Below are 23,290 nucleotides of genomic sequence, written 5' to 3'. Positions count from 1 at the left end.
TGGCACGCGCATAGGTGCATAGGCAAGATGGCGGACGCGTACGAGGAAGTAAGGATGCGCAGTAAGAAAAATGATTTCATATTACTGCACCTAATGAGACCTAAATGCACCTTTGCAATTTTTTGTGCTGCGACATCACTCACTGTACAGAATCATCTTAAGATGAGCGCTTGCTGCGTATTTGCGCGTCCTGCATGCAGAAATTGAAAACTGCGAAAGGTCTAAGCTTGGTGTTTTGTCGTTAATGCTGTTCTGCAATGTGCGCTGCAGTCTGTTTCACGTGAGTTTTATCGAGTTTAACGGATCAATCATTTGTATTTGTATTTTGGAATTTTGGAATTTTGTAATTTGTATTTTCCGCCGCAATACGAAGAGCTGAAACGTGCAGTTTTGAAGACGATAGATGTATTTTCCTCACAGCGTGTAAAAGCTGCGAGTGGGCTAGCTAACGGCCCATACATGCCATTGTGTGCACAGCCCGCCTCAACACATCGCACTGCATACTTACAGAAATCCTCATACCACTTTCGTTATTTTGGTTGCATTTCGTGCGAAACTACGCCTCGAAGCGGGGCAAAGTCGACCTCGCGTTAGTCTGGCGATAATGCAGTACAATCAGCGATGTTGCAGTGCAAATAAATTGGTAGAATAAAAGGTATTAATGCAGCGTCTGCCATTAAGCAAGCGAGCAGGGGAAGAAAGTTGAAATCAGAAGTAGAGGTAGCAGACGGCTTTCCCATGATCCTCTGCGTTGGCTCTGGAAACATGCGTCACCCATTCTTTCCGCGTCGGGACCACCAACGTAAAGTTAAGGGCATCGCGTGTCATTCACTCGAATCTGCGAAGTCATTGATGCCACGCATAATCATGGAGTGGAACAACTTAGGAGCAAAGCCATTGAACCCAACTCTTTCTCTTTCTTATTTCGCTCCCTCCTTCGCCCTTAGCAATAGGGCGGTTAGGAGAATGTTACTGCACCATTTCCTTTCCTCAAAAACTACGAATTGAAACTAATGCATTGTATAGCCATGATTCTGTCATTAAAATATTTTTGTTACTTCTTTTACTGTCGTTTCTGCTCCTTAGGAGATGTGATTTACTTCTCCCTTCATCTTACTGACTTTCTCTTCTTCTGTGCACCACTGCTAAGTCTGCGCAACTTATTCTACATTTACAGCATTCTGGAGCCCATCTCAGACAATATTCGAAGTGCTCAAGCTATGAATCACCCTGAAGCAAAGCTTTCGAAAAGAAAAAAAAAACTCTGCAAGTGGGAAGGTTGTCAAGTTGGACACCAAAGAACTAACGCACACCAGGCACACAATCTACACGAGCAACTCTTCTCTCGATCCCAAAGAAAGTCACGTGCACATTGCAGCTACAAGAGACGGTACAATCCACATACCGAGGTTTGCACCTGACACAGTCAGAATTTAAAGTAAGGTTAGAATGTTGAGCTGCGTGGTCACCAGCTAGCAAAATTGTTTCATTCAAGCAGAAGCACCCTACAAGCGTAGGATAGGTGGCATACGGAAACTTGCTTGAGTTCCTGATCAACAATTAAGTTTCACTCCAAGATGAACGAGTTATGATCGTACTTCTGGCCACGCGGCCCGGAGCAAGCGACAACTTAGAATTATCAACAAAGCCGACAACATCGCGACGGCTGCATACCGGATGCCCTTTGACTGAAAAAAAAAGAGGGGGGGGGGGGGGTTTCCCTCTATCGCACCTGCTGGCCACTTCGACGGGGCGCTAGCGGGAAGACAGGGGCCTGCGCGACTGCGGCAGACTCTCCCACGGGCTACCAATGAGCATAGGAGAGCGATGCGGGGTCGATCCCCGGCTTATCCTCGACAACGGAGCCAGCTGGCCTTCTCTGAAAGCCACCGGCGCAGTTCTGCAAGCTTAGTTGACCGTCTAAAGAAGAACCAGGGGTCAGCCGGGCCCAGTCATCATGTTTTGACATCGGCATTGATCTCCAAATGAAAAGATGACAGCCTGGCCCGTGCATTGATGAGAAACGTCACTGGGGACGTCACTCGTGGAGATTCGGTTGTCTGCGTGACGTAAATGGAATCCTCTCAAGCTCAACACTTGACGGGGGCGTATTCCCTGGGGAGAGAGTGTGTGCTAAGATTCCACACTGAACTTGTCGGATGCGCCTTCCTCGGCAGACCCGGCCTCCATCTGGGGATTTTTAGGAGAAAAAAAACCCTATACCACTCGGCGCGGAGTACGGCCGAGGAGCGACCTCACATGGAGAGCCTTTTCTCATCGAGACCCTTTTACTGAGAAGCACTCTTAGTTGCTGTATGTGTACACAATGTAAATAGTTGTATAAAGTTTTTCTCGTAACCCAGTCTACGATCATCCTCGTCCCATCACCGGTCCGGCCATGCGACCCGAGTCGCAACAACATGGAGCCTTCAGCAGGGAATGCAGCGCATGTGAACCCATATGGCAGGTTTTCGGAGTCAATTCTTTCTTTAAGCTCCACAAACTCGTTCCTAGCTCATACTCGCTCCTGAGTCACAAGCCGTTTCCACCGGAAGCAAACTGCGTGCATTATTTTTCTTACTGTCACTCAGCTCGGCTTGATGGCATAAGCCAAATTCCAAAACGCTTTCGTTTCACCAATCTACCCGTCAACGCTTCCAGCAAATCCTTCGCTTGTTTGTTTATGTCAACAGGCTTCGTTCGTTTAGTTTTCGCAGCGCACGCTAAGGTGGATTCATATTCATGTGGCTTATGCTTGCACACGGAGGTAAAGCTCGTAGCTATGAATGCTTACACGAGGTGAATCCGCGTATTGCGTTTCATTCCCACCCTGTAACGTCTTTTAAGCTAGCAGCATGAAGACAGAATAATAAAAATAAATAAGCGTTCATTCTAAGGGAGCCCAAGGTACTCTGACGTTACGAAATCATCCCTGCCTTGCATGCCCTGCGCCTCTTTAGAGTCAACGCTTATGTATCGCCGGTCGCCAGCCACGGCCGCATCGGTGTGTTTACCGCTAGCGATGACGGCGTCCGGCCAGAGATCACCTCTTCGTGCGACCGCGGCTCGTAGCGAGCCGCCTCAGTCCGCTGCTCTGTACGCGAGGGTGCAACGAGGGACGGACGCGCAACGCGGAGGCGAAAGAAGAGGGGGGTGGGAGTGCGTGATTCTTGCGCGGATTGCTCGTTTGTCGCCCCGACTCCTATACCTCTCTGTTTTGCTTTCCCCGCATCTTCCTCACCCTCCCTTGCAAGGAGAAGGGCGAGAGAGAGCTTCTCGGCCGCCGCCGCGGCATCGCCTCTCGTCGAGGAGGGCTCCATTAGGGCGCTGAATGTTGGCCCGTTTTCCCTTCGACCATTTGTCCTGCTCTAATGTCCGGCCGGGCCGGCAGTACAGCCAACCAAGAGGATGGGGCAACGGAGGGAAGGGTAAAGGGGTGAATGAGCTGCGACTAGGGAAAGAGGGGAGAATGAGGATGGTTGGGAGGCTGACTTGGCTACGCTGGGGTCGCGGCGCAGGAGCCAGGCGGCGGCGTCCATTGAGTCTCTATACACCGAGGGTTGCACCCCCTTCCTCACTTTCTCTCCTTTCGAGCGCGGGAGTCGCGCGCTGTCATTGCAACCCGGCGGCGCCTTTCGCGAGCAGATGGGGAAGGCGGTGGGAAGGGGGAAAAGTGGGGAAGAGGGAACGGCCGGGAAACAACGCTCGTTGTTGCAGCGACCGAGCCCGAATCACGAAGAGGGCCTCGGGAAAGGAGGCACCGCCACGAAGCTATAGCGGAGGTTATGTTTCGCGCTCGGCTCCGGCTATTTGAGGCGGGATGCTTAAAGTGTGTATTCGTCACGTCAGAACGGCTGCGCTGTGCTGCCCGGCGACACTGTTGCAGCGGACGAGCGCTTCGCGCCAGCCGGACAGCCGACCTCGTGGCGCTTATAACGCTGTCCATCTATCAAAGCGCTTTCAACAGCCTCGGTGGCCGAGAGAGTGCTTTGGCGCGGAGATAACGAGCAGTGGCCCTATAACCCGTTAGGAGGGCGTTGCGTGCCGTCGCTTCGGAGTATTCTTGGCAAGAAAGGGGAGTAAAGTGGGGGAAAGGGTGTAATTGCTACACCCGGAGGGTGTTGCAAGAACGGTTTTTGAGAAAAGCGAAGGAAGGCGTTAATTGGTGGCAGCGGCGAAGCGAGACTCGTTGGGCAGTTGGCCGTAAAAAGATGCCCTGGACAGCAAGTGAGGTCGTTGTGCCGGGAAAAAGGCGCAGGTTTTGAGACGCGGGACCACGATTGCTGAGTAGGGGGGACGAGAGATGGCTGGCCCAGAGACAACGACCGATTACATTGAAAATACGAAGAAAACGTCTAATTGCCTGCATCCGAAACCAGTGACCACATCTGAGGAAAAATTAACAGGTTAGCAAGTTCGACTCCATGCGCCTCCACCGGGTAGGCTACCATGCCGGAAGCACTATGACGCAACATCGCTTATGCTGTTCGATGGACTCGCAGCGTTTCCGGCTAGTTTGTTCGAATTGCTGACATTTTTTCTTTCTCCTTTTCCGGCGCAGATTTTCAAGAAGTCAAAGCTTGTGACGCAGTGGCTATACTTGACGTACCAGGTTTGCCGAAAGAACCAGTCAACATGATTTGCTTGTCAGCCGTACAGTGGAACCATCATGGCATCCCTAAAAACCAATAAGTCTCCAAAGGTGAGGACAAGGGTTCTCCTTACCTAATACAGATCAGAGCTTAAGGGCTGACATAAGTTCTCCTCTACACGGCTAAAAAACAAACTCTGTTGCCTGTTTACTTTTGGCAAAAAGAGTGATTTTGAATACTTTGCCGCCAGGGCTGTGAAATGATGCAATGCAAACGTTATCAGGATATCTTAAAGGGCAACTGAAGTGGTTCTATATTTCAATGAATTTATAAGGGCCGAATGTGTTGAACATGCAGTAAAAGCCTGCGAAATCGTTTTGCCCTAGCATTTGAAATGGGGATGTAATCGCCGAATAAAGTGGCGTTGGCGTTGAAGCTTCTCTGAAGTGCACAGCGACGAGGAGAGGCCCCAATAATGACGTCACCTACGACAGCACTACGTTTCCAGCGAATAAACAGTTTTTTTATGGAAGAAAAGCAATGTCATTGAAGGTGAATCTCACAAAGCATGGTTTCGCGTTATCGGACGACGCACGGCAGCATGCACGCGAAAACAACGGACATCTGTAGTTTCGGCACTAATGACGTCACTACGAGTTTTCTCGCACTTCTCAACGCAGTGAGAAGAAGCCTGAAGAACGTCGCGGTTTTAATCGACGATTACGTCACCATTTTAAATTCTAGTGCAAAAACATTTTGCATGCTTTACCTAGAAGCTCAGTAGACTCGAATCCTTGAACAACCTCGAATTCTCAGAAAAGCATTTCAGCTTCTCTAAGGGTTGTGTAGTAGATTTACTAATTTTTCACCTTTTGCCATGAGGAGTGCGAATGCGCGCTGAACTCGCTACATTTAAGCCTGTGAGTAGCAAAATCTGTAAGGATGGAATAGTTTTTCACTACCGAGAGCTATTTGTTATTGCAAAAATGGAAAGTAATGTCTCCTGAGATGCACATACGCCTTCAGGAAATAAAACTGAGCTGCGGAAAAAAAAAGTTACGGTGTCCAGCCAACTTGTTAAAATAGCGCAGGTAATTTACTACTTTTGATTCATTGCGATGCATGGAGGGAACCAATAGCCCGCGGTTTTTCTCCAAGTTACACGGGTCACTGGCCGAGCCAATAACGAAAAATTGCACCATCTTGCATTCTTGCATTCTTAGGAAAAAAAGACCGGCCCAGAGAGGAGCAAAGACAAGTTTAGTCCTAAATCCCCCGGGTGAAGTCAACGGACTAACTGCTGAGAAAGAGACTAACGAGGGGGCAAACCGCAGCATAGTAGCACGCGAAAATCGGTCGAGAACACCTCGACTGCAATAGTACTCTATTTTCGAAGCGCAGGATGTCGTCTAAGGCCAGTGAGAGCAGCGCCGCTGTCCGTGACGAAGCGGTTACACATTTCTGCATGAGGAAAAGGCTTCGTGGAACCGAAGCGGCCGGTAGCTGTGTTACTGCATAAATTAGTAGTGACCGCAGCGGTGGCCAAGTTGTCTGAGCATCTGACTCGCGTGCAGGAGCTGGTGGGTTCGATCCCCAGTGCCGCCTGATACCCACCGGTTTTCCCATGGGATGCGAACCCAGTCCCTCTGCGTGCCAGGTTGGAACGCAACACATAGGGCACGAAGGGCGGTCGGTTGCGGGTATTAGAGGGGCATCTAAAGGCGTTGTGGCGTGTATGACTTAGTAGCGTGTTTTTTTTTTATTCGAAAAGTGTACCATGAGGCATAAGTTCAAAAAGGGGAAGGAAAGTGGGAGATAAAAAGTCCGAAGAAGGAGTGAAGACCCGTTGCGCTAAGGTAGTCGCAAGGTTGCCGATGAAATGATTGTTCATAGTCTACTTCACATAGTCAGGTTCGCAGTTCCACAGCAGGCCCACCTACCTGAGGAGCCGTTTTCTAATAGCAAGCCGTTGCCGGGCACGTCCACAACAAGTGGCGCGCCTCACAAACGTCCATTGCAGCGCTACAGTGAGTGCACTTGCCAGTTGCTGGCAGATCCTCTGCACGCCACCGATGACGGACAGGTGGTGTCGGAGCTGCCCCTGCCCGAATCCGGTGCACGGATCCCTCCTCTTCCCGAGCAAGACTACGGAGGAGTGGGTGCGAACACGGAGGAGTTAGAGCGCTTGTTCGCTGGCGCAGAATTTGGGAATCGGAAACATGAGACAGGAACGGATCTGGGGGAAGAGAGGAAGGTGGCGGGTTATCTGATGTGTGAAGGTGAGTCATAGCATCCGCTTTAATGTTATGTGGATCCTGAGCATGACCGCGAATCCAGCGTAAGCGCACAGGACATGGGTACTTTGCGCAGAGCACATGAACTGATTGTGTAATCTGGAATGTGTGCCGAACAGCCTTAAGCGGTTTAAGGGCGGCGAGGGAGAAGGTGTAAATATAAACTGTATTAAATGTGGGAACGAGCGGAAGGGAAGCATTGACACTGTAAATGGCTTGAAGTTCCAATGGCCAGGGGAGTGCACGTATCCGCGGTATACGTCGCGCGAGAGTTGAGTTGCGGATGGGAGAAACTGTACCCACAGCAATAACTCCTCTCTCTGCAGTATGTGATGCGTCCGTGTACAATATGCACCCTTCAAGCAGGTACGCGGCTGACACCGCCGGATAAACAGTGGAGCGATTGTCTGTCAGCTGGCAGTATGACCACTAAGGAAGTGTCTTTAAACGATGAATTTGGAGAGACTGTTTTCGAGACCTGTTTTCCACCCGTTGGTCGATGAGTTCACTGAGTGTATTAAGTAACTCCTGTAGCACATGTATTAATGTTAAACGGGGCAGATATGTTATGGCGCGCATAGCCTTACGATTGATAGCTTCAAGGGAGTCCCACTGTCTGCGTGTGAGACGTTGACATTGAGCTTGATATACTATCCGTGGCTGAAGGATAGAGCGCACAAGCTGACGGGCCGTATGAGCACGTGCGCCACCAGAGCGCATAGCTATGCGACAAATCAGACCTAGAGTAGTGTGAGCCGATTTACGGGTGGCTGTCAGCCACGGGGTGCCAGTCCCAGATGTATGAAGGAGAGGGCCAAGAATACGAACAGTTTCTACTTGAGGAATCGGAGAATTATCTATCGTAAAATTTAAAGGGGGAGCTTCCCGTAAACCGGCCTTAGTTCCAATGGGAATGAAACATGATTTAGTAGGAGAGAGTGTTAGACTCAGAGGTGGGAGGCGAGATGTCAATACATCCCGCACGTGCTGGAGGACCGACCGATGGATAGACGCATCTGGATGACAGCACCACAAGATAATATCATCGGCATACGCAAGCACACGGATAGAAAGGATGGTCTCTAGGGCTCGAACAAGAGGGAAAAAAATCCATATTAAATAATGCTGGGGAGAGAGCGGATCCTTGTGGCACTCCTCTATTGGAAGTGAAGTTACCAAAGATCTTGCCGTGGACCGCACATTGAAGGTTCGATTTGCTAAAAAGGCGTGAATGGAGTGAAGAAACCGGTGAGGGAGACCACAATAGAATGCTTCCACTCTCCCGGCATGACGCCAAAACGCCACACTTCTTTGAAAGTATCAAGTAGGGTTTGCAAAGCCGTCCCTTCCAAGTTACAGAATAAGCAGTTAGGTATGTCGTCGTGCCCGGGAGTAGTGGTAGTTTTTAGGCGTGCAATGGATGCCAGCAGCTCTGCCATCATGGTGTGGAAAAAACTGATGGGCCGCTCGTTGTGCAAATGTATCCTCATCCACATTCAACGTGAGGCGATTGTTCTCTGTGTGATCTGCAACCTGAGAAGGGCACTCCATGGCGTGAAACACTCTCCAAAGATGTCGACTGCCCTGCGTAGAGGACAGGCGGGCACACCATGCAGCCCAGCGTTGCCTGCCTAGCCGCTTTGCATAGCGCCGCGCCCGGCGGTAGCGCGGTGAAGAGTAGGAAAAGCCGATGGGTCATCGGGGTGACGAGTAGCGTAAAGATCCGCCTGGTGACGAAGAGCCCACAGATTCAGGAGGTGTATGTGCGGGTTTGAGTCGTCCTCATTTACAGTAGTGGTAATAGTGTGAGTCGCGAAAACAGCAGAGAGAGTCGACAGTGCTGAAGACTGGTTGAATGTAGATAATCGATTATCTGCGCGTACAGTGTACTGATGCGATCTGCACTGATCTTATAGCAATAAAAATATATATAAATATGCTGATTAGGTACCGGAAATTGCGCGGATGAAAAAGCGGTGTTATGGTTCCTCCTTGTATTGAAACAAATGTTGTGTATGTGCATGCATTTGTAATGGCGTAGTATGTCGTGCAGTGTAACCTAGGTAGTGACTGGGGATCGCTAATTTTTATTGGCTATCGATAATTGGGATTTTAATCGATAACTGTGATGGGAAATGTGATTGTAGATTGCTATTCGGTGAGAAATGAGATAGAAAAGAAATAGAAAGCGGTGTAGTAGCAGCAGCGGCCTTACGCAGCACGAGCGGCACCAGCCGCCGATGATGATGACGCCCAAGTGCAGCCGAATTGAGCTCCCTAATCGTGTCGGTGTAACGCGCCGTTCGGCTCTTCCTGGGTCAAGGCATCATATGCTCTAGCACTTCAGTCAATAAATCAGCCATTACTGTCATCGCGCCTGCCTCATACCGATTGGTGCGACAGAGAAAAAAGGGGAGAAGGCGATAGCGTCTACTCTTCAGGCGAAGCTTAAACGTCCTCCTAATTTTTTGGGGGGACATGTATAATTAAGACATGAACTGGCAATGCATATCAGTATGACATGTTCGAAGATAGCTTATGGTTGCCATATGCTACTAAAAGCCCCTGAATGTTTAGGCGCAGCTGTTTAGCGCATTCTGTACTCCGCATTTGTGCACAGTGATCTGAGATACTGCACAGAATGTTGGGGTGAGCACATCAAACGTATATATATATATATATATATATATATATATATATATATATATATATATATATATATATATATATATATATATATATATATATATATATATATATATATATATATATTTATATATATATATATATATATTATTCGACTACAAAAGAGCGAAACAAGGATTTTTATCTTTTAGAACCGAACGGATATTACGAAACTCCTACTTTAACTGATGCGTGTACTTCTCGACTCTGTTCATGTACTGAGTGCAGTTCACATGATACACGCAGTAATAATGCACGATGACCCTATGCCTCTGAACCTTTTTACAGAACGAGTGCGCTGTATAATATAGTTGCGACGGACAATTGCTTTAATTTACCGGTTACCAGAAATGTTTACTGTCTAAAGCTCATTGAGTTTCTCAGCACTCTCATTTGCTAGCCTACTATATCGAGGGACATGAAAGCAACCCGCAGTTTTTCGTACCAAGGAAGCACTGCGTGTTGAGTGCATAAGCATTGGAATTGAGCAATAGTCACTTGTGACTTGTTTTTACCCTCTGCAGATGGTGCGCATCACTGTTTAAATGCCTTTTTTGCCACTGTGTTGTTACTGATTTCTGAATTATTGCGGTACATGGATCAATTGGTCCCACTGAGCATCAGCGAGAGATTGGCATTGAATAAGAAACACTCGGGGCTCGAATCCCGGAGCCACGCAATTCTCCCCCGGGTTTGAAAAAAAAAAGGAAACTCCGCGTGCCGATGGAATTGCGCATCCAGGCCTGGGGTGCGGCTTGATCTCGGTGACCAGAATGGACAACGCACTCCCTCATCAGAACAGGATTTGGCCACCCTGGTGTAATACTTGTCAACAACCTTTTATGATCAAACCGACTGCGTAGCACGTGGCATCAGAAGGTTAGGTGGGCGGATGAGATCAAGATGTTTGCGGGCATACGGCGGATGCAGCTGGCAAAGGACAGGGTTAATTGGCGAGACATGGGAGAGAGGCCTTTGCCCTGCAGTGGATGTAGACAGGCTGGTGATGATAATGATGAAGATGACTAGCTGCATTCAGGGTCCGGAACAAAAGAAGTATTGACCAGTTTTGTGTAACATGAAGATGAAAAGGGTCAACAAAAAAATCAGTGCAGTCGCGTCTTTACGATTCTATACTCTGTAACTGAATTAAGTACCTGAGCTGTAAATGAATTAAGTGCAAAAGCGCTTCAGTCAGCTTTTGTAAGTTATAATGCACCACGACACAAGCCAAGCTCGTGACGCATACGCGAAAGCAATGCTGCCACGAACTCGGTCGAAAACACTGCTCGCTTTCCCCTTCACCCGTTTTTTTCTCATGCTACCGGACCACAGAAAGCGTTGATTGGCAGCACTGTATCCGCGGAGGTGGCACGAAGGTTCCTTTCGAGCAGTGACAATACCTACAGACCGAATATAACTTGCACGTAGCCAGTCTCGAGTTCCATTACCTCCCAGCTTTCACTATCGGTTCGTGCTGCGCTGTATATGTCTCTCGACTGTCATGTTTTCTTCTCATGATTCCCCAACCTTAAGAAAAGGACATGCGTCATTGCATTATCCGACTCACTTTCGGTGCCATCTGCTGGCCCAGCCAGGTATACCTCTCTAGTGAGGAAGGATATATTGACGCAAGCAGCACTGCTTACTTGCCACCTTCAAGCATTCAAACGCACCCCCTTCCCCTTCCTTTTTTTCCCCATCTCGCGCGTGTACCGTGCACGTGAAGCACGAACGCACTCCAAATCCGAAAACTGTGAAAGCAGATGTGTTGCCTTACTTCCTGTTCGCGTCGGTCCTCTTACTCGGTCGGAATTCCAAGCGGGCGCTGACAGGCCGACTGATAAGCCACCCGCGACTTTTGGTGGATACGCTGCGCCGCCATTGTTCAAATGGATATGAAAAATAAAAGAAATCATAAAGACTCCGTTCCCGCGGGGAGGGAGAGGGAGAGGGAAAGTTGGGAGGGGGGCGCACCACACGTCAGATCTCCTTTCTAGAACCGCGGATTTCGGCTCCGAATAAGGGTTTCCGGATGACGCAGCCAGAGCCCGCCGCGTTTCCTGCAGCGCGTGCAACTGGCACTGACGTGAAAAGATCCGGCCGCTTGGTGCGTGCCGCGCAGTCTCTCCGGCCGCAGTTTCCGCCCTGCCTCAGACACACACAAACGCGCACACACAAAAAGAAGCATGCAGCTCTGTGCTAGCCATGCAGCTGTCGTTCGACTTATCGGGCACTGTTAAGAACATGGTCGCGATAGGCCTGCGTCCGCGAATACGCCCACAAACCGTTCTTTCGAACCGTTTGTCACATACAGAATTCAGTTCTTCCGTGGCGAACAGTGTCCTTTCGCAAAAGCGGCTGTTTGAGTTCAGTTTGCGCTGGTTAGCGGTCACAGTGATATAGCAACCGTAGCGCTGCACCCACATCGTGACGCTATGCAGAGCAGTATTTGTTTTTCTTGTGTGAGGTTGAGATGAATCGCGTCCGCGTATAGCATGCGCGTCTGGTGGGTGTGGTGAAAGTTTTCAGATATTAATCTTGGCGCCTGCTCATTTTGAATGGAAAGAAGGGTTACTGTGATAATGAAGAAAATATGGGTGTTTAGCACCTATATCTGATACGGACTGTAACAAGTTCAAACGACACACTGTTTTGAGCCGTTCATTGACGAGCAGCCCTTAAATAGACAGAACGTCATTGCCCGTGCAATAACTAAAGGGCTTACCAAATCATTTGGCGCCTGCATGTGGCGGTTTTTACAGCTGTATTCTCGCCATTGCGCTTTAGGAGTCCATGTATACATGTCAGCGATAAGCAATGAGTCTTTCTCCACCTGTTAGCTCTTCGCGCCTCTGTCTGTGTCATTGCGTCTTCGCACTTCCTAGCAACGTAAAAAGGAGCCAGAATAAATTTGCCGCGTTGGCGTTCCCCAGCAAACCCCTTTCTGTCTGTCAGCGGCGCCGTGTGGCGAAGCTCGCGAACAATCGGAGACGTAAGCAGCCAGTGGCAGGGCTCAACTTCAGGGGATCAGAATAGCTTTGTCGTCCGAGCATATAGCTAGCGTGGAGTTCGAACATCGATAGCTGTAACGAATGACCGCAGCAGTTGCCTAGTGGTTGGAGCATCCGCCTTGCTTGCAGGAGGTTGGGGCTTCTGTCCGAAGTGCGGCCGTGTATCCACCGGTGATACAATGGGTTAAGATTTCTCCTGGCCCGGTGCTCGGCTTATATTGGGTGCAGTGCTCGGGAAATGGGTCGCTGACCCCACCTTGTGCAGACGAAAGTGCCATGGCACTCTTTGGCCAAAGCAACTCTTCCGCCATTAAAATCCGTCATCATCAACTGAAATAAAGTAATGAGCGAGCAAATTAATTGAAATGTATTGGAAATGTGGATCGTCAGTATGGGGGACTATACGTGGAATTGTAATTGGTAAAAAAAAGAAAGAGCGATGTGAATAGAAACGAAGCCTTTACAGAAGTTGCAGGCATGATTAAACAAGCAACCAGGGAACTGCGTTGGCCGTGATTTGTAAAACGCGCTGTCCACAGAATTTGTCAACAGGCACTCTTGGCGATATGGTCTTCTCAGACTATCGTGCTTTAGCGACCGCGCTGTACTGAACAACTTTAATACAGCACGGTCACTTTAGGTGAAGAAAGGCCAGCAATAGCTGCGCCACCCCATTAACTCTTCCCACCCTTTCTCAAACAATGAATCGGGCCACTCCGTGGGCCAATTAGGTTTACAAATAGAAAAATTGCGCACTGGATCACATTACGAGGCGTACTCACTGAACAGCAGACGAGGACTGCGCGGCACGGGGTCATTCTTAATGGTCACAAAATGGTCGCGTGATCCCGGAGTGATGACGTCATTTATTTTTTTGTTCCAACCATGCTACTGCTGCGAATAATATTACAACGGTGACGGCAACGACGTCGCCAGCTGTGAAAAGGTCGCCAGATACAGATAAGGCTAAGAAAGAAGTACAATTGCAACAAAAACCCTAATGGCACATTCGCACTACCATACAGAGTAACGAACGAGTGACATCCGTCTCCGTGGTTAACATTCTGTCGGAAAACGCTGTGGAAAGCGCCATCGCCCGGCGGAAAAACGGGTTGCTCACCGCTGTCCAGTTGTACTACTGGAGACGGTTGCCGTCACTCTATTTCTGTCGGCATTTATTTGAGACGGAAAATAATGGCGCAAAAGGTAGATAAATACCGTCTCAAATAGTACGCACCATCTAGCCCAAATTTACGTTTTTTTCTATAAATTTGTCAGCATCTCGTCTGACCCCGTGGCCGCGCTGGCGGACTGGGTGCATCATGTGTGAGCATGCAGCATTGAGGCGGCAGCGGATTTCGCTCACTTTTGTTGTGGCTAAAGCCGTAGTGAACATGCAATCGCACTTGATGCCACGGTGATGTTGTCACACGAGATTTTGACGGGCGGGGGATCCACTGCTGCTTCCTCCTTGCATTCTTCTTGGCTACCGGAGAGCGACCGGTTTTTCCGTGGGAACAAATTGTTCCCGCAACGATCGCGCTCTCCGCGCCGGGTCGTCCGCCGAAAAGTGAGCCTCGGCGATAGATTTCTATATATGTAGACACCGAATTCTCTAGATTGAATGCTTCATAAGTTCAATAGAAAAGCTTGCGAGGAATTTTTTCCCTAGCTCGGGTCTCGGGCGGAAGCCGCAGAATTCTACCACAGGCACGACCAGTCTGGTTGGTTCCGTGGGCTCGCGTGGCGGTGTATTGTGATCGACCCTGGCGTTCTCTTTAGGAGACATAGCGCATGTCGGCAAGACAGTGGTGCAGGAAGCGGCTAGGAAAGAGAGTACCTTTTAAAGTTTCTTTTTGCCGCCACCAATCATCTAGAGGCAAAAAGAATAACATTCCCTTCCTGAAAGCCTCTATGTATACGCTAACCCTCAAAAATACAAGTATTTCCTCAAAGTACTGAAACCAATCGAGCCGCACTTTGAGGGCTACGGGACGCCGACACGTCGTAAATACCACTCTCTGAAGCAACAGCCCCTGTCAAGAGCCGTTGCACACGAAACGCAAGCGGACGCCCACAACAGCAGCCCGGTTTCCTCTTGCCTTGACGTCCTTGCAACGAACGTCACACAGCCTTCCGCCTGGTTTTCGAGTAGAAATTGCGGGGGAGGTTGACATATTGATTAGTATAAGCGCTGAGGCCAGCGGTGGGTGGAGCGAACGGGGAAGGGGAAGGGGGAAGGAGGCGTAGGATCTGCGTTTCACGGTTTAATCCGCCGCGATATCGAATTGCCCTCTAGAACGCTTTGCTGATTTCAAGGCAAATAAGAAAGAAAAAAAAGAAAGGGTACTTGAGTGTTTCCCGTCGTTGGTGGCATATAGGCGCCGGTATTTGAAGCAGCGCACTGGGGCATGCCATTAAAAGGCTCCTGCTGTATATTTCTCCACCTCCACTCGTACGCACGTGTGCCCTCTTCTTATTCCTCCGCTGACAGCCCTAGTAAAGCGTTTTGTTTAAGAGAAGATTCACTTCTGTTGCTTCTTTATTCTTCTGTGCAACAACGTTATAATTTCTCATTGTTCATTTTCTTTTTAAAGTTTGGCCACTCGGGTTCGCCTGTTCGGGCATAGCCGCGAATCGGTAACGAGCGATCCTCTCGTCAAAGAGTAAAAAAAAAAAGGGTGGGGGGAGTAAACACATCCTCCACCGAGGCTCACATCTCCGCAATTCTCAATATTCACCGCAAACAGAATGGGACGAGATGAGCTCGTTATTTCGCGTACCTGCGTACACGTGGCTGGCCGCTTACGTAAGTAATCATCATACGGCGCTGACTGCGTGTGCGCGTGTCGCAAAGCTTTCCTACGCGGCCAAGATGCGCGGCGCTGGAGGCAGCGAAAAAGCAAGGCGCCCACGGCATTGAGGGCGACGAGGGTAATCAGCTTTTGATGGCGGCCAATCAGCCCAGTCTTGTGCGATAATTGCCCCTCGGCAAAGAGGCCCCCCCGTGCCTCTGCCCTCGGCGCGCCGAGCAGCCGGGGAACCGCGTGTAAGTCTGTATGACGACCGCGGCTGCTTGTGCTCCACCAGCGGTGTCGATGTTACGGGCCAGATAACAACGCATTGCGTGCCGTAGCTGTGGCGGGCGAGCGAGACTTAAGGCGTGTCATTTATATTTCTCTTTAATTACGTTCCCTCGCCTCATGCGACGGTTTTTAACTACCACCTTTGTCGCTGTGTGACGTAACGAAGGATTCGAACGCCGTTTATTTCTTATTAGTGCCCTATATTTCCCTCGCATTGGTAAACAGCGCACCGCGAAGACCTGCGCAGAGAACTTCGCGGTGCGTATTTCTTTTATGAGTGACTACTTTTTTCACGAGAGGCACAGTTCTCGAAAAGCGGCGTTAGGAATTGTTCGTTATAGACCGGGGACGTTTCTGAGCATCACTTTTTTCTTTACATTTTTATTGCGATGAAATATGTTGAATGTAGAAGAACGAAACCAAAAATCGACACCTTAGAAATCTAACAATGGCAATGGGATAATACTAGAAGCAGCTGAGGCCTTTACTGGAAGTTACGTCATTTATGGTCTGGTGACGTTAGTGCCCTTCAGCCAATGGGCGAATTTTATGACCGGCAACACATTCCTTACCTAATAATAATTGAATGCTATCGCAATAATGTCAGATTTGTTCTCTAAAGCAATTGTCGTGAAACGAATGAATCAGATTTGTGTACAGAGCGCCCGCTATACGCTCCGGAAAGAAGCACCATTTGACACAGGTAGAAGAGTATAGACTTTAAAGTGCCCCTCCCCCCGCCTTACCCTCTTTCGGCGTAGCCATGCAAATCGACACAAAAGCCCCGCAGGCACAAGAACAAACCCCTAAGCGATCAGCCGGTGCTGTCGGAGATATCGCTTCTCTTGCTCCGCACCGCGCCACTCGCGCTCTCCAGACAAGTGGAACCGGAACAGTTCAGGGCTTAAGAAAAAAACAAACACAAGGAACACTTTTCCTCATTGTCCTCAGATTTTTACCTAGTTTTGAAGCCGCAGTATATACTATGGAATCTGACGGCCCAGGCATTTGCCCACCAGGTTTTCGCTCTTTCGAAGGAGCCGCCTCTCCTATGTTCGCTACCAATTAAGCGAACCTCTATCGACGTAACGCTGGAAGCACAGCCCGACTGTAGTCATCCGTGCGTCGCGTGCTTATCGCCTCACGTGAGCGCACTGCCGTCGATACGAGCTCGGTGCAGTGCAAGTGGCACGTTCTGTTGGGCGAGGCAGAACCGACGAGGGCTGGCAACTCGAGCTCCACTGTTTGACCAGCGGATTATACTGCCACCTCTGAAGCTCCTCCCCTTTGAAACAAACTTGCACGTGCCAGCAGCAACGACTCCGGTCGAAAAGCCAAGCGGAGGTGGAAAGAGCGCGGGGCTTATACAGGACAGGAACGCACAAGGGTTGGAGAAAGGGGTGGGCGTATAGGCGTACGTCTGTGCCTCTCCGCAGCCTTCGGTGCTCTGCGCGGTGGCTTCGGGAGATGGAACGTAAATCACCATTTGCCCGACCTAACAGCAGCGTCGTGGAAGCAGACGACGGCGCAACCGGCCGTACATACATCCCTTTGTTTTTCCACCCGTTACAGTCGGCTGTCGGAAGAAGAAAGTTACGCGCCGTATTCGAGTATAAATACACCTCTATACGGAAGGCCTAGCATCGGCTCGGCTTGGGTGGGAAAGGTAGGAACAAAACAATGCGCAAGGTTGGCCACCACTGCTGGTCGCTCGCCGGCTGCCCGTTGAGTTACACAGGTGGCACAAACGACTAGGAGAGAGAGCGCCGTGCCACCAGAAAGCCAGCCAAGTTGAAATAAGAAAGGGCCCACACACATGCAGCCACACACACATGGCGCCGGAGTCGAGCGGTGCAACGATGGCAGCCAACCGGCGCGGTAGTACTGGTAGGGGCACCAACGACGTCACCCCAGCCGCCTCAGCTGCCGCCGGTGTACGGCAGGGCCCCAAACAATACCGGGGCAATACATACACACTTTTGACGTTGGCAGCGTCTACTCGGAACGTGTATCTTATTTATGGGAGGGGAGGAGGTCTTTTTTTCCCCCCGCTTCTGCTTTTCGACCGTTTCTTTCGCTCTTGGCGGCGGGAGGCTTTTGTTTCGTCGGTTGTAGACGCCCATTGCTTGTCGCGGTGCGGAAGGAGAGAAAGCGGTCTATTGGTTTCCGCGTAAGGCCTTCCCGCTGTTGTTGTTCCCAATGTTGCCTCGCGCGCACTCGAGGTTCTGACGTTTCGCGGAGCGCCGACCACGGCAAGGCCTGCGCTCGCTGCTGGAGTCGTTGCAGCAGGGCCGTTTGTTGCTGGCGTTCCATTTCCGCGTCAGCTCGCGCTGCGTCGGCTGCAGCGTGCCGACACGTGTGACCTCTGCGCCCAGGGGGCTCTGTTCTGTTGTCCTATTTCTCTGTTTGTATTTCGCTGCGAGGGAAGTGATAGATGTCGGTCTATACGTAAAACGAGAAATACTGCAGACTCTCTGTATTTCAATGTCTCTTATTTATTAATAGAGCTGGCATTGTGTATCAGCTGGCTCCATGTAAACTGGCTCGTCTGTGTATACATGGTGTTTGCATCATGCAACACCGCAGATGTCGCGACTACGTCGGCATTTGTAGCTGTAGCATGTGCTGTCGGCGTCGAATGGAATGCGAACAAGGCAACGTAAACAGGAGTAGCAAAACAAGAAGGTTTTACTTGAAGCCGACTGACAATTAGTGAATTTCATTTCGCATTTAATGGCGCGAAGACGGCTGCGTGGATGTGTTCGTATACTCCCTACGTGTATTTGATTTCAGCAGATTGTATTTTATGTTTTTGTCTTGGTGACAAGCCTTTAATGTGCGCCTTCACACCGATGATATATACATAACCTCACATTAGACGTCACCTACATCCTACGTGACCTGGGGGATGTGAATTTGCGTGCAGTGTATGCTCCTATACAGCTGAATGGGATGCGGCTTCCCTAAGAGGAGACGAAACGATATTAGCGCGAGCGTTAAGGGGGGTCTGGTTCAGCGTTGAGCCTGGCGTAGTTGCGGAAAAACCGGATTGGTGGAGAAGGCTGTGACATCACACGCGGAGCTGTGAAATGAAGAGTGATTGACACTTTATAAAACTGGTGGTAAGAAGATCGGAACATGACGCAAACATCTATGTTTGGATTTCTTTAGCGAAATTAACGTCAAAACGCAACACAGGCAATGAGGGACGCTGTCGTGGAGGGCTCCAGATAATTTCGACCACCCGCAGTTATTTAACGTGCAGTGACAGCGCACAGGAGACGGGCCTATATCATTTCGCCTGCATAGAAATGCGACCGCCACGGCCTGTGCGAACCCGCGTCTTTTGTGTCAGCAGCCGAGCACCACAACCGTCGTGCCAACCCGGAGGCGAAACATTAAAAACAGTGGGTCTAAAATGACCACGCTTAAAACTAAAGTAATGTTCTGCAGTCTAGCAAGTTCACAGCAGTTCACAATAGGCAGCATGGTGCTCGAACTGGTAAAGGAATACGTCTACTTAGGGCAGGCAGTGACCGCTGATCCGGATAATGAGAGGGAAGTAACTCGAAGAATAAGAATGGGGTGGACGCATATGGCGGATTCTCTCAGATCATGAATGACAGTTTACCAATTTCCCTAAAGTGTACAACAGCTGTATCTTACCGGTACTCACCTACGGGGCAGAAACATGGAGGCTAACGAAAAGAGTTCCGCTTAAGTTAAGGACGACGCCGCGAGCTATGGAAAGAAAGATGATAGGCGTAACGGTAAGAGCCCGGAAGCGGACGCGGTGGGCGAGGAAACAAACAAGAGTTAATGACATCCTAATCGAAATCAAGAGGAGTAAATGGGCTTGGGCAGGGCAGGTAATGCGAAGGCAAGATAACCGCTGCTCCTTAAGGGTAACGAAGTGGATTCCAAGAGAAAGCAAGCGTAGCAGGGAGCCGCAGAAAGCTAGGTGGGCGGATGAGATTAAGAAGTTTGCGGGGTTATGGTTTGCGGGGATCATCAGTCAAGCTGATTATGAAGTATACAAAGTAAATTATTTGCTCTGAAAAGAAAGTTGCGGTAATTAGTCGTGAATCGAACCTCTCACCCTTTGGGTTGCAACTGAACAGAGACTTCGATGAGCATGGCGGCTCTGCGGGAAAATCTGTCGTGCGGCTCTTCTACGAACTAAACAGTCCTATGAATACTAAAAGATCACATGGAATCTTAGAACCTGCTATTGTAGGCAAAAATCAGGCGCAATTTCAATGCCCTTTCTGAGAGTCCACTGAAGAATGTCCCAAACAAAGACGGCATAACGACAAAACACAAAGCAAAGATCAATAGTTTCTGGCTGCTGACACGTTCGCAGTTTTTTTTTTTAACGGGGCTTCATATATATGTCCTGTTGTCATTCACAAAATATGGAAACAGTGTCCAGGTCTACGTGGGCATGAGCAGCCGCTGACAGGACCCATTAACGCTATCACATCATACTCATCAAGGCTGAGCTTAAGTGACCTTGGATTAATACAGTCCTCTCCGCTTTCAAAGCTTATATCCTCGCGCATTAAACTGATGTGACGAGAAACAAGCGACGTGATTTTTGCAGCCATGTTGCAGGTAAACCTGAAGACAACTGCACCTGAATCTTTCCTGTCATTACAGGATAGACAACTGCGCGATAAGCAGATTCTCGAAGCTCCAGGTATGTTACACGAAACTTCGCTTGTTTGATCGATAACCTCCAATCACGCTCTCTTTGTCGTCGTCGACCCGTGACGCATCGCTTCTAGCAGCTGTTTCGAGGCAACGGAACGCGGATTTCAAGATTGTTCTCCTGCACCGAGGACTCACAACGGGAGGCCGCTCCAATTCTCCCTCCTCTATTCTGCGAGTTTGCTATTACGCTTCGTTCTTTTTTGTTTTCCTTGCGCCGAAAGCGCACCTTAACTTATTTAAAGACCCACTCTCAGAAAAAGGCCAATTCAAGTAGGCTTACTTTAAGATACGAGATTTGTCCGCCGGGGCCAAGCGCTCGCGCCCGTCTCGGGCCAACCGGGTCAACAAAAGAAAGGCCTGCGCGACGGATCTCAGAATGCATCTGCAGTTTCCATTCAAGCTGGGGCAGGACTCTCCCTCTGCCTACATACAGGATGGGGGCTAGGGGCGAGCAAGGGGCAGAAAGGAGGACGGGATGGAGTTCTGCGCTATCAATCTTTGATAAACATCGCCCCTGAATGGACGAGGCGATGCACACCGGAGCGCCGTGGAGGGAGGGGTAAATGCACACGGAATCCCCGGGCTTGCGTGGATATCTGTAATACATCGCCGAACCTGAGTCGTCTCATCTCCTGCGCCACTAGCCCGTCGACAACTACTTTTGACGTTGCTTTGCTGGTGCAAAGAAAAGAAGGCTAGCTATTCGTTTCGGCACCAATTCTTCGCTCTTTTAATCCAGCGATGAAAAGAGAGATGGTAGGATGCCAATAGGATGCAACGTGGACTGATATTTTATTTTTGTTTACAGCGGTAGCTGAGTAAGGAACACTGGTCCAGGTCAATGTCATCGCTGTCCCAGCCGTATGGCGCAGCAGAAAGCCTTCATCGCCCCCTGGTCAACGAGAGTATAGTGAAGTGACTCGGGGAGCCCCACTTGTTGGTCACATCATCCAAGAGTGTTTGCAAGGTTTGCAAGTGGGGGTACACAGGTAGGAGGTGGGGTACAGTAGAACTCACATCATTTTAGTTCTTTTCAGTTTAATCCAGTTTTTGTATGCAAAAACTAAGGGTGCTGTCTTCATTGTGCCGGTGAGGGTGGATACTCGGCGAGATATTTCGAGCGTCAGCTGTTGTAGATATGTTCTGCGTAAATCGCGTCGTCCGTGTTAAATGACATCGTAAACTGTCGCTTAAACTGGTGTCACATTACGTGAACGCTCCTGAACTTTTTATTTTTCTCTGGTGCGCTTATATTCCAGTCGCTGTAATGTGCAGCAAAAACAATCATTTTTCGCAATGTCTGTTACCACATGGGTGTCGAGCTTCTTGATCTATTCGGCAGTGAAAACCGACTCTAAGCTGCACATAATTTCAAACGCTTCCTGTGCCAATTGGCGTCATATAACCAGATTATAATCTTTTACTTACGACAGTGTTGTACGGATGTTGATACCACCTCTCGCGGTCAATAGAAGCCGAGGAAAAACGCCATCTCGGGATGTATACAATGCGCTGATACCCCAACATCGTAAGTTATCCTCTAAAAAAATGTTATGTTATCTGCAGTAAGATGGAACCTTGGGCGAGTTGGCACAGGTGAATGCTATAGGTAGAACAGCGTAGCCGGACGAAATACAAACAGTTCTCGCGTCTACCCCTGAAGACTCCGCATGCCGTTTGCACCACCTCGACCCCTTACTTCAACTCAATCTTCACCTGTGGCTGTCACCTGCGGCTGGGAACGGCGTTTACAAACGCCTACTCCCATTTATTCGCAATGGCAGACCCTCCTGCGAGTGAGAACTGCGGGTGCGAAAAGACAATTGAGCGTCTACTTTGGGAGTACTCCCGGTTTGAATATGAGCGTGTCGCCCTGGCTGCAACGCTCCGCCGCTTAGATTATCGACCCCTTACAAAATCCAACATTCTGGGTCCTTGGACTAAACCTTCATCTCAGAAGATAGCTGTGAAGGCGCTTTTCAAGCTCTTGAAGGACTCAGGATTAAGTTTAAGGTTGTAAAAATTTAGCCTGCGCCCTGTGAACCCTGTTAGTATTGACCTACGGACGTGGAAAAATGATCTGTCTTTACTCTTTCCCTTTCTATAGCTCCCTTCCTACGTCTAGGGTAGCGTACTGGGCGTCGCCTAGTTAACCTCCGTGCTTCTCTTTCTGTGTCGCATGTAGTAGAGGCTCTACGGTGCGTATTTACACCGCCTTGTTCTCCATGTTTTGCAGGTGCACAGAAGAACCAACTACAGACAACCTGTACTTTGCTGCTCTTCTCGCGTTGAACTTTTCGGGACGCAGAAGGCGACGTGCAGTGTTCTCATATAAGTCCAAGATATCTCTTCAGCTGCAATGAAAAGCTGCTTGAAAAAGAAGGCTTAAATTATGATGGAAATGCAAAAAGTGTATTCTACTTTCTAGTATGAAGTGCTGTTAGCTCTGTCTCTTGCTAATCTCCACCGAACATCGCCATAAACTCGCTGTATGCGCAGGCGGAAACTAGTGCCTATACGTACTCTGATTAGCGCGCTAAAATTTACAGCAGGAACGTATTTACTTGCGCCAAAAACATCGCGCTGAGCTGAATTAGAACCAACGCGCTTGCGGAACATAAAAGTGTCCTGACGCTGTAAACCACTCGGTCATCGCAATGAACGGACGGGTGCTCGTGGCAGGTGTACTGAGACTGGAAACGCCTTTTGCGATAAACTAGATAGGGACACTGATAACAGATGGCGCTACTTCAAGGGCTCCGAGCTGCACGCTAAAGTAGAGGAATTCTCGCCTGAACAGCAACGGTAGGTTCATGATCCCGCACGCGATGACGGTCAATGTGGCCGAAACTAGCAATAAAAATCAGGAAAACGTCTCGTTAAACACCTAATGACCTGCCAGATTC

This window comes from Amblyomma americanum, chromosome 4 (assembly GCF_052857255.1).
Source record: "Amblyomma americanum isolate KBUSLIRL-KWMA chromosome 4, ASM5285725v1, whole genome shotgun sequence".
NCBI classification, from domain to species: domain Eukaryota; kingdom Metazoa; phylum Arthropoda; class Arachnida; order Ixodida; family Ixodidae; genus Amblyomma; species Amblyomma americanum.
This window is presented reverse-complemented; position numbering follows the sequence as displayed.